Source organism: Balearica regulorum, chromosome 4, assembly GCF_011004875.1.
Source record: "Balearica regulorum gibbericeps isolate bBalReg1 chromosome 4, bBalReg1.pri, whole genome shotgun sequence".
In the NCBI taxonomy this organism is placed as follows: Eukaryota; Metazoa; Chordata; class Aves; order Gruiformes; family Gruidae; genus Balearica; species Balearica regulorum.
This window is the reverse complement of record NC_046187.1, coordinates 57210466-57225664: the sequence shown is the minus strand read 5'-3', so window position 1 is coordinate 57225664 and position 15199 is coordinate 57210466. Positions and strand designations below refer to the sequence as shown.

Here is a 15199-nt window from a genome sequence, read left to right as displayed (position 1 = left end):
TTGCAGAGAACATGATGCAGAGATCCCCAAGGTAGCACTGAGCTGATTTGGCAAGTCCACGCAGCACAGCAAAGTACCATGCAGATATGCCAGGTGGGACTGAAAGGCAGCATAATCATGTTCAGATGGCACAGCACTCAGGGCTATATTGCTTCTAGTTCAGTGCTGGCTTGCATGGAGCCCCTGCACTGTGTTTCCCATCTCTTCAAGCTGTAGGAGTAAATTGTACCACACCAGCTCAGATGTCTTTGTGCACACCCTAAGCTGCTGATCAGATTCTTAGATTATTACGTGGCAACTCCACTCTATCACAACCTCTCTCTTTTAATCAGTGAGAAAAAGTCCTTTAGTATGACGCGGTTTATCTTCATTTTGTTATGCTTCTGGTATGAGACACTCACAATCTCTTAACCTCTACTTTCATGCATTGATTTTTTTTTTAAGCCTATCCTTGAGAAAGTCATATAACACAAGTCCTCAGATGTCTGCACTTATCCTGATGCCTTCCTTCCCTCCAATATATCCCAAAGCCTTTGCGAGAAATAGCTACAAAAACAAACAAAAAACAAACAAACAAACAAAGATATTTTACTCAGATAAAATTATGATCTGGTACTGGATGCGATACGATTAACACTTTTGGCATCAACCTAGATTAGTTACTCTAAATTCAAGAAACCATTCCTTCTAGCAGGTTCTAGCAGAGCAAGGAACAGGCAGCATGAGAAAATTTGCCATCTTGCAAACTTTTTGTAGCGCTGACTCCCTGTTCTTGAAAAGCAGCCAGCACTCCATCCCATCCACTTGTAAATGTTCTGCAGTTATTCTCTTAATAACTCAAGGTTGATGGATGAGTGTAAGGTTGGGCAGCTTTGTTTGATAGCCTAGGGGAGAGAGAGGGAGGGAAAGAAACAAGTATCAGCAAATAGATTGTGCAACAGACAAATAAAAAGAATTACACAATGCACTCTATATTTTAAATAAGCCTTCTGGAATGTTGTCATTGCCACCAATTGATGTTGCTTTGAAGAATTCACCAGCTAATGCTGGCACAATCCTACCAATAATTTCATTTGAAGAGAGACAAATGGGTCCAAATCATTGCCCCTGTTAGTGCTTAAAAGAGTGTCAACAATGCAGAGCAGTAATTTCCAACAAGTTGCATTTTCGAAAGAAAGATATTCCCTTCACTTCAGTCTTTTTCCTTTTCCCTTCTGAGCTTAAGCAGCAAATCAGGAGAATGGGAAATCTTAAGCATGAGGTGGAGAGGAGATTTGACATTTTTCCACATCTCAGATTCACTTCGCTAGTCACTTTTGTTAATTGTTTCATTTGGTGATTGATCAAACCCCTCAGAGATGTAGAGCGAAAAGGTCTGTGCCCAAAGGTTTCACAATGGGTAAATAAGAAAAGCAGTCACTACTATCAGTAGACTTAAATTTGGTAGAAATGGGGACTGCCCCTGCACTTGGTAAATATTGCTGTTGTCAAGATTGTCAAAGTTCATTTTAAATCTGTTATGAATTATTCTACTAAATATCAATGAATTACCTTCTGCTTGAAGAAAAAGACATAAAATTCTTTTCTTCTCCATTGCCTCTCATTCATCCTTCTTTCTATTCTCTCTCCTTGCAGGTTCAACGTCTTCCTCATTCTATGATCACCAGAGCAAAACATAAAATAATGAAAACATCTCTAGTATGAACCTTTTTTTTTTTTTTAACTGAAGCATTAATTTTGCAGTTAGGAATGTGTGGAAGAATTATGGGAATCATAAAGATTTCAGATCTATTACATATATGCAAAGAAGTTAAAGACAAAGAATATGGTCATGCATGGTATAGCACAGATCACTGGGTTCATCAAGCAAACCTCCAGTGAGGAGGTGAGAACCTACAAGTCCTTTTGATGTTTGGGCTGGGCTCAGTGTTTCACATAATTAATACACTTTTTTCAAAACCAGCAAGCATTGTATTCATGCCTTGATGAAGAAAAGGCACAATAGCATATGCAATAGGTACTCAAACATACACTTATGAAAATCAGCATCAAAATGCCTGTTGACCTCAGCTGTGATCAGCAGTCTCTGTATGTACGAGATGTCTGAAGCTGCTTGCAGTAAAAGAGAAGTTTCTGACTGTGGTGGGTTGACCCTGGCTGGGGGCCAGGTGCCCACCAGAGCCGCTCTATCACTCTCTCCGCTCACTAAACAGGAGAAAAAAGTATAACAAAAAGCTTATGGGTCGAGATAAGGACAGGGAGAGATCACTCACTAATTATCATCATGAGTAAAACAGACTGAACTTAGAGAGGAAATTCATCTAATTTATTACTAGGCAAAACAGAGTAGAGGAATGAGAAATAAAATCAACTCTTAAAACACCTCCCCCCCACCCCTCCCATCTTCCCGGACTCAACTTCACTCCCAGCTTCAACCTCCGCCCCACCTCAGCAGCACAGGGGGATGGGGAATGGGGGTTACGGTCAGTTCATCACACGGTGTTTCTGCCGCTTCTTCATCCTCAGGGGGAGGACTCCTCTCATTGTTCCCCTGCTCCAGCATGGAGTCCTTCCCACAGGAGACAGTCCTTCACGAACTTCAATGTGAGTCTCTCCCACGGGCTACAGTCCTTCACGAACTGCTCCAGCGTGGGTCTCTCCCATGGGGTGCAGACCTTCAGGAGCAAACTGCTCCAGCATGGGGTCCCCCACAGGGTCACAAGTCCTGCCAGCAAGCCTGCTCTGGCGTGGGCTCCACTCTCCATGGGTCCACAGGTCCTGCCAGGAGCTTGCTCCAGCACGGGCTTCCCACGGGCCACAGCCTCCTTCAGGTGTCTCCACCTGCTCTGACATGGGGTCTTCCACAGGCTGCAGGTGGATTCTCTACACCCCCTCATCCTTCCTCCATGGGCTGCAGGGGGACAGCCTGCTTCACCATGGTCTTCACCACGGGCTGCAGGGGGATCTCTGCTCCAGCGCCTGGAACACCTCCTGCCCCTCCCTCTGCACTGACCTTGGTGTCTGCAGAGTTTCTTACATCTTCTCACTCCTCTCTCTGGCTGCAAACGCTCCCTCCAACTGGTTTTTTTCTTCTTAAATATGTTATCATGGAGGCACTGATTGGCTTGTCCTTGGCCAGCAGTGGGTCCGTCTTGGAGCCGGCTGGCATTGGCTCTATCAGACACAGGGGAAGCTTCTAGCAGCTTCTCACAGAAGCCACCCCTGTAGACCCCCCTGCTACCAAAATCTTGCCACGCAAACCCAACACACTGATAAATAGAGGAAAACATTTTTTGAAGAGTTTGTAGCCACTGTGCAGCTAACCAAACAATCCCACTATTGGCTAAGTTGGTCTGTAATTGGGTAGTAGCTCTGAACTCCTGACTGACAATAATCGCAGAGAGCAGCTTCTGCAAGGGAGCATTTGCCAGGCTCCTTCCCTGGTGAGAAGACTCCACCTGACACCCTCCATGACTGGGCCTGGGGAGGTAAAGGTGACCTTCCTCACCCTGCATGTCTGATACCAAACTCCAGCTATTACAGAAGATTGTAGCCAAACACGGGGTGCTGTGAATGTATCTAACCTGTCTGCTGCTCTCTACCCTGGCTATTCATAGCATTTCAAGCATAGTTCAGGGTCTTAATCTTTGAGACCCTTCATAGCTACTACAAAAGGCCACAGAGAGTTGCAGAGTGAAACTGTGATCAGCCTCAGTACTCAACCACAATCCTCTGAGGTACAGAAATCCCTATAGTAAGAAAAAAATCTTTCGGGCAGAAGTTAGAACTATTTTAGAGTTCTGAATCTGCAGAATGAACTTTCCAAGGAGCTAAAGGCCACCACAACCACAGAACTTCCTGCTCCAACTGTATTTGGCCTTGTCTTTCTAACAATAATAAAAAGAAATGTGTCGACTGGTGTCCCACCAGAAGAGACTGCTGCAGAAGGCCCACCCGTGAGGGGTGGCTGGCAGAGCACATCATGGCATGCATGCCCACTATCACTGCAAAGCCAAGTCACTGTACTCATGACTGTGGAGGCTATGTGGAAGGGAATACACTGCCCATATCCACTATGGGAAGATCAGGGTGCATGTGCAAACAGCAAATACTCTGAACAGACCAATGAGTATGCAAATACCCTTTAAATCAATAAAGCTTTGAAAGAGAAAAGCGCAGCGCTGCCCCTGCTAGAGACTTCCAGCTAGCTGTTCATTTCTGCTGTTCACCATCTCCAGCTATCCATCAGAGAAATCCATTTTGTCTGAGGAACGACTGAAAAAGTTATCTCCACATTTGTCCTGCTTGAAGCACAGTTTTTATGCTGTAATACTGACAGATCAAAACAATTTATGTTGTAGCGCATTGATCACACTAAAATGACAACTGGTTTTATTCTTATTTTTTCTATCTGTGCAGTTCAGGAGTAGAGGGCAAGACTCACATCTACTTTTGGAGGCATGGAAGCAGAAAGGATTACATAAAATGTTGTCAGAGTACTTACATAAGTGCCCTAATATGGATCCAGCTGCCTCCTGCTAAATACTCAATTAAAGCCTCTGTGAAGTTGAGTCTAGAAGGCAGGGGTTCCTCAACCCAATACTATGTTTAATTCATCCCTCATTATCATAATATTGAATATTATAGCAACAAGTAACCCAGTATTTACAGTCTTCCTTTTCAAATCTACTGTTCATCAACACAGTTGGCATTAAAACAATCCTGAGATTTCTTAAAAGCAAACCAACTTGCCTTTATGTCTTTATTTGCAACTGCATTTACTCATATAAGTAAGTTAAAGCTAATTTCTGAAAAACACCATGTGAATTGTATTTTGTATGATCCTGAAAGAGCTTTGACTACCTTGGCATTAAACACACAGAATCCTACTTGGGCAATAATAATATCATCTCTTTCTTTCTAAGGAAGCCTGTTTGACTTGACAAAACATGTATTGTCAAATACACGACAAGCATAGATGATTTGGGAGATAACATGATACAAACAGTCACAAGGTTTGAAACTCGGGTAACTACCAGAAATTCCCGTACAACTTTTATTTTTATGTTATATTTCTTGTGAATTTGTTCTTTCACTGTATGAGTAGTTACAGAAGTAGTTTAATGACAAAACTAGGAGAATAACCTGACACTTGTAAACTCTCGATGTTTTTTCTGCTTGTACATCATATCCTTCCACCCAGATTTCTTTGACACTTGTAGCTAGTCTGGGACAAACATGGTTGTATGTATATGAGTGTATGGTGACTGTTGTTGATCTTGTTGGAGACTTTTAACATGATCAAGTACAAGCAATAATAATTACTATCTACATGTGAGATATGACCTCTTCAGTGAAGAACTAAAATCAAAATTATAACTCTTCTGGGAGTTTGCCAAAACCGAAGGAAAAGCTAGAAATGCATTATTCTGTAATCAGGTCAACTTACCTCATAGCACTTGTTGTACAAGCATGAATCACATTATGTTCCCTTGGCATTTCTGTGGTTGCCAACTTTTTATATGCAAATCTTGTAAAGAGCCTTGCAAACAATTAGGATGAATTCATAGCTCCCAGTAAGATTGGCTATACCCTACTGAGGCAGGTCTGTGCCACAGCAACCCCCTTCATGCTGGTCCTGTGGAGACACCTGGCTGCATCCTGACGGAGCGCTAGGACAAGCCCTGGGGGTCACCATCTCCCTTGGTGCCCGGTTTACTGGTGGAAACCCACAAGACAGACAGAAAGGGAGATGCAGCAGGTCACTGTGGAGCACAGCCAGTCTGTAGTGAACTACACATGGCTACACAGCAGTTAATCCCACAGGAGCAGCATTAACCCAACCAGCAGTTGTCAGGACAATGCTATGCTTTGGGTTAAGGAAGGAAAGTGCTAGTGACAGAGATACAATGGAGGCATCCATCCTAGTCCAAATAAAGGAGAACTACACGTTTGGGGGGTTTTAATACGTAAGTGTGTATATGGAAAGGCTGGATTTGTTCGAAATGGTCTAATTTCTCTAAAGGGAGGGAGACTCAGGCAGTTTTTATTCCTTCAGCTGATGCTGATACTGGATGCTCAGTCACACACATAAGATAGGTATGTTAGGGCCTAACTTTCAGTTACGTTTTTAATAAAGGATCTGGGTTATAGTCTTGAGAAGTAGAATAATTCTAAGAAGTTTGTATTGTCTTTCAGTGCTTTATAATAGAGTGGCATGGTGTATTCTCTGTAGGTGCACAGATTCTACTCTGCCCTAGTGAGTCCACATCTGGAATATTGTGCCCAGTTCTGGGCTCCCCAGTTCAAGAAAGACAAGGAACTACCAGACAGAGTCCAGCGGAGGGCTACAAGGGTGATGAGGGGACTCGAGCATCTCTTGTGTAAGGAAAGGCTGAGAGAGCTGGGTCTGTTTAGCCTGGAGAAGAGAAGACTGAGAGGGGATCTCATCAATACTTGTAAATATCTAAAGGGCGGATGTCAAGAGCATGGGACCAGACTCTTTTCAGTGGTGCCAAGCAACAGGGCAAGGGGCAATGGGCACAAACTGGAACACAGGAAGTTCCATCTGACCATGAGAAAAAACTTGTTCACTTTGAGGGTGACATAGCACTGGAACAGGCTGCCCAGAGAGGCTGTGGAGTCTCCTTCTTTGAAGATATTCAAAACCCACCTGGACGCGATCCTGTGCAACCTGCTCTAGGTGATCCTGCTTTAGCAGGGGGGTTCAACTAGATGATCTCTAGAGGTCCCTCCCAATCCCAACCATTCTGTGATTCTGTGATTTACTTTGCAGCCAATCTGAAACTAATGTGTTCAGATGTATACAATACTCTAGGATGTTGCTGTCCTGTTTGAATGGGTTTAAGAAGTTCTGGCCAGGCCCATGGGTGTATTTGGATGCCTGATGACCAATGTAATCAATAGGAGCCAAGTGTTTCAATATCTTCATACACTCAGGACCTGCACCCATCCCTGGGCAGAATGGTGGAAAAGAGACAACTCAGCTCTCTACATCTGTCAAGGGCAGTACCAAAATCAGTGACTGCTGTGAACAGCAAGGCTGGGACGCTGCTCAGCACTGCTGTGAGGCACAGGGTGGATACGGCTAGGATGACAAGGCACCTACAAGACAATGCAGCCATGGCTCTCAGCCTCCACAGGATGTGGACAAAAGAAAACCTGCAACCGCATGTTCCCAGAGGAGCCCCACTGCACCCAAACACACGGGAGTGGCTGCATACACCTCCCAGGTGTAGCACAGAGCCTGTCCTTCTCCGTTAACACATAGTACCAGGCCCTGCTTCTACTTGAAGCTGTCCATGTGCTTGTATGGATCTGTAGTTCACCAATGCTCAGAGGCATACATGTGCATGTTCCTGATGCTTCACCTGTGAGCAGTCAGGTCTCCAGGCAACACTTCTGCCACCTCCCTGTGCTACAGAAGGGCAGACACCAGCCAAGAGGGGCAACCCTTGGGTACTGCCCATGATACAGTCAACAGAGCTGCCCTCTGGCATTGGTATTTGGATAAGCCTGGGTGCATTTCTCATTTGGGGCCCAGTTCTGCCACCACCAACTTAACAAGAGTTTGCAATGGGGCATGTTCAGGCTTCCAATGTAATAAGGCGAATGATATTATATATTTTGCCTGCATTATGGTCTGGTGCTTAGCAAATAAACATCTTGGCTTTGCCTCAGTGTTTATCTTCAATAAATACCTCAGCTTTGCCTCAACAATTATCTCTCCACAGCAGACCATTATCCAGTAGCAACATATAATTCCATTAACAGTACCATTTAGAATATATCCTCTTTGTGCTGCAGAGAAAGAAGTTGTGTGTGGGAAATGTCAGGGGCCTCATGTATTTTTGGAATTAAAACAGAAATTAAATCATTCAGGCTATTTTTTATCCTCTTGGGTTTTGTTTTTTCTATTTCTTTTTTTCCACAATACAATCTCTCTCTGGCTTGTGAGAAGAATGCAATTGGAGAAATCTGGAAGGCACCCAGGGAAAGCATATTTTAGGGCAATTCTGTGCCAGGGGTTACTGCAGGTGATAATAACTGATAAAGGTCCAACATATCACCTGAATCTGCTTCAAACTGATGATAGGGCTTTAGGAACAGGTAGGCATTGGGCTTTTTTGTATCTTCTAAGGAAGAGGTGTGAGGAGCTCCTAGTGATAATTGTTAAATATTAACATCGTGTTGACATTTAAATCTGATTGCATGCAAGTCAGCAAGACACCTAGAGGTTAGCAGGGTGTTTAAAGAAAAAAAAAATATCTCAGTAATTTCAGAGCTGGTGTAAGAGCACTGTGGGAGGAGCCACTGCTGTGACTACAGCACTCTGTGCAAACAGCCCAGGCAGCAGCATCAGGGAGGTAACAGCTCTCTGTTATGCATCAGTCTTTTTGTCCTCTGCATTCTGTACTGAGCCAACTATGCAGTTAGCACATAACAAATATGCAGTAGGGCAAATTAAATGGGAGAGGATCTGTTCTCATGTGCATCAGTGAAAATCCAGAGGAACTCTATTAGGGTTGCAGAATTAAATAAGATCAGAACCTGGCTCATTGCGTTTATGACCATATAAACTTTGACAAAGATCTCAAATAGTAGGACCTCTCTGAGGGAAAAGGTTGCAGTGATAGAAAGTGGCTGAAGAGGAATGGACAGTGACAGAACTGAGCAAATAGAGACCAAATGTGGATGGAAACAGTACGTGGGATCTGCAGTCAAAATCACAATGGCTAAATCCAGTAAAGGATACAGGTGTCAGGGGGGCAGGGAAGGAGGGGGGCTCGAGCTGTTTGAGACAGTTGCAACCAATCCTGCCATTTCCCAAACGCATGTAGTACCTCACTATTGGACCTCAGCATTCCTGGGCTTCTGCACAGCCCCGACTCACCACCATCTCGCACATGCTGAGCTCCTAGTACCTACCTGATGCCATGGCTGTGTGGCATCCTGGATTGGGCATCATGGCACCAAGGTCTCTTGAAGGGCTCAGGCTAGTGGGTGAACTCTGAATACACTTCAGCATTGAATTTCATGCAGAGCACCACAGGCAGGGTCCTGTGCCTTGTGAAGGAGCCAAATATTTTCTAAAATAACCAGCAGTCCACTTTTATCAGCTTTAGGACACAATACTGGTGGCATAACCCACAGGAGCAGGCAGCATCCCCTGAAACAAACAGCTGTCTCTACCCTCATCCATCATCAGCCCCTGAACAAGGTTTCTGCACTGCTGTGGTGAGGGGCTGGAAAGATGGAGGTGGAGGCTGCTCTGTAATCTGGGTTATGGCACAATGAGGAGGTTTCATGTAGTAATTTAGAAAGGTTCCCTACATGAACAGCTCTAGTAATACACCCCATCTCCTCCAGGAACAGTGAGAGAGATGATGATGTCACCTGGGCTGACAGTAGCCTACAGGCCACTGGTGTGCCTGAGAAGGCCTGGCAAATTTGGCACATGCTCATCAACTAGGAGAGATGAGAGAGAGGTCCTCCTCCACAGCCCTGTTTTCTCTACTAGACAGCCAAAATTAAAGTCTAAGCCTTGTGGTTCAGGAGCTCAGGTGAGACAGAGGGTCTTGGTTCCTGCTGCTCTTATGTATTTTATCTGATGTGAAATGCATGGATTGCCCTGTGAGCAGGGACAGACCCAAAGTCACAGGAACTGATGGAGTGGTCAATAATGAAGAAATCAGATCCCTGATAAGGAGCAATGTGACATACTTGGCAAGCTGCATAGAACCTACCACTTTTTGATATGAACTTTAGCACAGCCAAAAGTCAAGGACAAATCTTGCAGGGCACCCTCATAGGTTAATGGAGCCCTTAGAAGCAGTGACTCTGCAGGGGAATCAAGACAGATAACCCAACAGGAGGACATGTTTGCTTCAACAAAAGGGCTAGAAGAATCCTTGTGTGTATGAACCTGGGAACTCTGGATGCTATGGACAAAGTCTATAACTGGTCTCAGTTTAAAAGTGTCCTGGCCTCACATGTACAATTCAAGAAGAATGTTAATAGATTAAGAGGTTTCAGAAAGGAGTCAACTGGATGACTGAGGACTGGAAAACATGTCTCACAGCAAGAGTTTCCAAAAGCTGAAGCTCTTCACTAGAGCAAAGAGAAGGGCTCATACAGGTGTAATTTCGGAATACCTGTATTTGGACCAAAAGTTTGGAAGTGGGCTCTCATGCATATCTGTCTAGACAATCTGCCTTAGAAACAAGCCATGTGGTTTCAGCAGAAAGGAGAAAAACTGCTGGAACAATTTACACAGAGCAGAGGATAGGTTCTTTGTCACTGGGCATAGTTTAATTGAACTTGGCTGTTCTACTCAAAGAAAAGCAATAGTTCAAAGGGCAGGGAAGTCCCGTAGTCCATGTTATACAGAAGGCCACACGAGATGGTTCACTCTGGGTATCAGTCAATGAAAAGTGGCTCATCCTGTGCTCTGTTCCGCTTCGCCCTCCATCCCTCAGCACCGGGTCTGTGAGCAGTGGGAGGGAAGTGAAGCATCTCTAGCGTTAGCATTGCCTTCCTCCCCTCTGGGATGGAGAACCCAGGAATTGCAGAAAGAGGAAAGACAGATGGGCAAGGAATTTTAAGTGCAAGAACTGAGCTTGGAAATTCAGGAATTAACAGCATTTTTTCCTCCGGTTGCATAACTAATTGTTGAGCAAGAGAAGAGAGCAGATGTGGGCTGGTAGATCTAGAATAAATTTATTAGAAATTAAGAGTCTGATGGCCAGCTGGAAACTTCCTATTCTCAGGAGGCCAGAGAGAGCTCTTACAGAAGAGGGTATCACTCTGTCCATCTAAAAGAACTGGCAACACTCACTATCTGCCTTTCTCTTTTACACACACAAGAAAAGAAGAGAAAAAAAAAAAGAAACATAGACTTTTTTTAAATACTTCATGATATTAAGGTCATTCCCATGATTAGGGGAGTGCTGAGTTTTCTTCACATCTGGGCTTAAGAGTCCTGTGCAAGATCCAAACCCTTTGAGGCAGGCAGTGGCCCCCTCGGACTACCCTTGTGAGTGTGTTGTCTCATGCCTTTGTGAATACATCCACTGAGGATGCTGCAGTGACCTCTCTTGGCAAGCTACACATGTGTCAAATCACAGGCATGTCTGTCTTCTCAAGCTACTCTTTCATTATGTCTGCCAGGAGATGCAAAAGCAGAATCAGCTGAAAAACAGTGCTAATTGCCTGGAAGTTAGTCAGAATATTGGCTATTCCTTACAAATAATAATAAAAAAATACGCTGCCCATTTTTATAGTGTTAACACTGCACTAGCATAACAATTCAGCCAACAAAATTTGTCAAAGAGCCAGTCCAGATTAAACAAAATATTTGATCCCTGAGCACTGAAATCTCCTGTTCCTTTAAAGAATAGCACTTCATTAGAGTCATCTTCATTGCATTAGCCTCCCTCAACAACAATCTTACAAATCCCAGCACAAAATTAAGATACAATCCTACGATGCTTACACAAGCTGTGAAAGCTCATGCCTGCATTTACTTCTCTGGCCTCTCTGTTGTTCATCCTGGGCAGAAGATGTATTTGAGCCATCTGAATTTGCACTCCAGGCTTTGTCAAAGTATTCCTCTCACCATCCCCACCCTGACCCAAAGGAAGTACTGTCTTCAGGACATTCTGCAAGTCACCAGCAGCGTTACAACATGCCACTCTGCCTTTTTGTGGCTGGACAGGTAGATAAGGAACCCAACCCAAGCTCCCATCTGGATAAAGAGCAGCTTTCCAATGGGAAGGATAAGGAAGCACTGGAACAGGTTGCCTGGGGCACTGGTGGAGTCTCCATTCAATCTTTAAGAACTGGTTAGACAAGCACCTGTCAGGAGCAATATAGGCACAGTTCGTTTTGCCTTCCAACCCTATTTTTCTGGATCTAGGTTGAAATTCTGCTCCTGAAGAACTGTATGAGTATTTGCCTGTTCCCTGCATCCTGGGAAATGGAGGAGACACTCCCAGGTAAGTGGATTGCAAATCACATTAATCAACTTAGAAGACTATTTGGCCCTTACCTACTATTGTCCAGCTACTAGAGTCACTGGCATTGTCGGACATTTGAATCTTCAAATCCCAAAATGAGCAACAGCTTCAAGACTTTTATAACTCACGTTATTTTTAGTCTATTACACAGTCCTCATGATTGATCTGCCTGGAGTGGCTTTGCTCTAAGCCCCAAGGGAAGGGAGAGGAAGGGGTTCACGGAGACATAAATTTCCACGGGTGATAAGCTCGCATCTGTTTTGAACTGTAAAATGGCAGCTCGTTGTGAAATCCTCTCAGAGCATACCTTTTAAATGCCAAACAAGCACAGCACCGACAGCACATAAAGAAATGATTGAAAGGCTCTGGAGGGAAGCCAAGAGGACGTGGCTAATGTTTCACCTAATCTCACCCCCTCGCTCGCTCGCTCTCTCACTGGCTCTCCCCTGGCAGTCCTGCCTGCGTGACGTGACCCTCAGAGCTCCGGCAGGCAGCTGCTCCTTGACTGCCGGCACTGTCTGCCCTGCTGGCAGCAGGACAAGGAAAACAAAGAGGCTAAATCCATAAAGCAGTGAGAGATTAGGAACAGCATAGCGCGCTCTCCCTTCATGGTGGGGCTGGGGTTAAAGTCCCTCCCCAGGTCCTGCCTGAGCGGGGCTTGGAAGGCCCAGGCCGGACCTCTCCTGGCTGGCATCCACCCGCAGAGCCTCCCCACGCACAGGCTCGGCTCGGCTGCGTCTCACCTCTCCCTTCAGGAGAGGCCTGGCACTGAGAAGACCTGAAATGGTGGCTTTTTAAGGTCCAGCTGGTGTTAACAGGGGGAGCGGTGTGGGAAAACCTTGTCGGGCTGTACCTTTCCTTTGAATAAATCCACTTTGATTCCCCAGCCTCCAGTCACTTGTCCTTTACACTCACACAGGCATTTGCCTCCTCTTTCATGCCCCCAAATACCTTTCCTTTGGCACAGAACAGCTTATTTTTCAATAATCAGTATTAAAAGTAATTATCCAGAGGCCCTTCCCAGCAGTCCTGCTCTGAAACTCTTGCTTTCTCTGAGCTACTTCCCGTTGTGTGCTTCGACTTTATAAATTTAGTACCATGAACAAATGAAACCCAGAACACAAAAAACCTGCAGAATGCTATCACTTGCTGGCAGGTAAAATCGAAAATGAAGCTGACAAGCCTGACATGCCACGAGAAGCGTTCTGTATGCGGGAATTTGGACTTATTGGAGGTAAACACTGTTAATTATTGATTGATCTTATTTGCCTCAGTTCAAGCGAAGTTTTTTTAGGACTGACCTTTTACCTGCCTTAAAGTATAAACTGTGTTTAATGGGGCAGTACAGCCACAAAGCTTTTCAGTGGATTTAAAAGAAAACCTCTTCGTGCTAGCATCAACCTAAGAAGTGACAAAAGTATTCCAGATCCTAAATGAAAAGAAGCAAGTCATAATGTTTTACTAGGTGCAGACCAAAAACTTGGAGTTTAAGTCATAAATCACCAGCGATGTGGTCTCATGACATAAGCAGTAGCATAGCAGCAAAGCAATTGCTGAACGGCAGCGAAACAGAAGTAAAGATCAGAGACTGGTGGGGACTGAAAGCAAATGTGATTCTTCTTGCGAAGAATGTATGAACCAACAGGGAAGAAAAGAACTAAAAATGAATGCGCAGTTTGGCCAAAGCCAGATACAGAATTAAAATCAACTGAGTTTCTGAAGGTTTGGTTTTGTTTGTTTATTTGTTTACTAGATTTATTTTTGATCCGGCTGTTTTTCATTTTGGTTAGTTTCATTTTGAGGCCAAAGTGATGAAACACTACAAGAAAGGAAGTTCTTGTGGTTTTTTCAGGGCCATCCAGAAGCAGAGTAATGGAAAACCAACAATAGGCAGGAAGGACTGGAAAGCGTGAGAGCTTTCCTACCCAAACTCTGCCAAGTTCTGCAGACTGACAGTATATGGTGACATACAGACTCTTTCTTGGGGTTGTGCAGCTGCATACAGACCTAGTGGAGGCACAGCAAGATGTCATGATAAACTTCTAGAGACTACCAAAACGGGATTGCCTTTGGAGGCACAGTCATCCACCCCTTTCCAACCACCCCCTTTGCGCTCTTTCCAAGGTCTCTAGTCTTTGTGCTCCATCAGCCATAGGACTCACCTTGTGTTCAACCAGCAAGGGCTGGAGACATGTTTCTGTGCTCTCTTCCCTGCTTGAGCACCCATTTCAAGTCAGGCATTTCCTGGCCTTGACATAGGTCAGAGGTTGCATTAGGATTGGGCAAGTGTGAGCCAGTCTCCCAAACGCTGTAGAACTACCATTTTTTTAAATTCCTCTTTTCAATAAAAATTTGTGAGTGCCAGAGAAAGTACATGGCATTGCTCTAGACGGTGTCTTACTTAAGTTATCTCTCTTTGCATAGTTAACAGGTACTTCCTATAGCAAAAATATACATGTGTGAGTCTATCTACCAGACTATCTAGTGATGATATGTTAAGTTTGTTTTACAGGCTTAGTCAACATAGACTTTTGAATGCAGTCAAAATTGTTCTCATCCAACCGCTCTGCACAAGCAAAAAGAAGAGAGAATGAGCTCTGATCATTGGACTGGCCCAATCAGGTCCACTCAGTGCACTGGTCATCAGCATCAGAAAAGGTGAAAACTGTTCAGGAACTCACATCTGTCCCATCTGCAGGCAGGTACAGAACAGAGAGGAAGGACATCATGGAAAGGCAATTGCTCAAGATCAGCTTATACCCTGAGAAGGAAGTTTCTTATATTTCCCCATGTAATTTGTGGAAGTTTTTTGAGTAAGGAAAGAAAATTACTTTTTTTTACACCACCTCCCTCAAGTGCAGCTGAACCCTCTGTTGTGTTGAGCATGCATATTCCTGTGATGCACATACAGCTGCCACCACTCAGGTATGGCAGTGCTTTGTGATCCGTAACGCATGCCTCTTCACCACCTCTTGTGAGCAGAGACGCAGGAAAAGCTCCTGCCTTCACTTCATAGGACTGATCTGGCTGAGGTCCTAAATCTCAGATAGAACTCAACCTATGAAGTAATGGCTAAAAGTTTAACCATCTTTTTTTCTATTGTTTAATATTCATTAAGTAGCTACAGTCCAGATTTTCATCTGACTAAAGTCACCTTACCT

The 15199-nt window shown here is 44.4% G+C and overlaps 1 long non-coding RNA gene across 1 annotated transcript in view; it reads right to left on the bottom strand.

Moving 5' to 3' along the window:
- Positions 1–389: 389 nt before the first annotated feature.
- LOC142601564 (uncharacterized) overlaps positions 390–15199 on the bottom strand; it is a 52960-nt gene continuing 38150 nt past the window's right edge. Inside the window, exons 2-3 of the long non-coding RNA XR_012835078.1 lie at positions 1552–1654; positions 390–884 (exon numbers count right to left, since the gene is read on the bottom strand). This is a non-coding gene — a long non-coding RNA (uncharacterized LOC142601564). The remainder of the gene's footprint in view (positions 885–1551; positions 1655–15199) is intronic.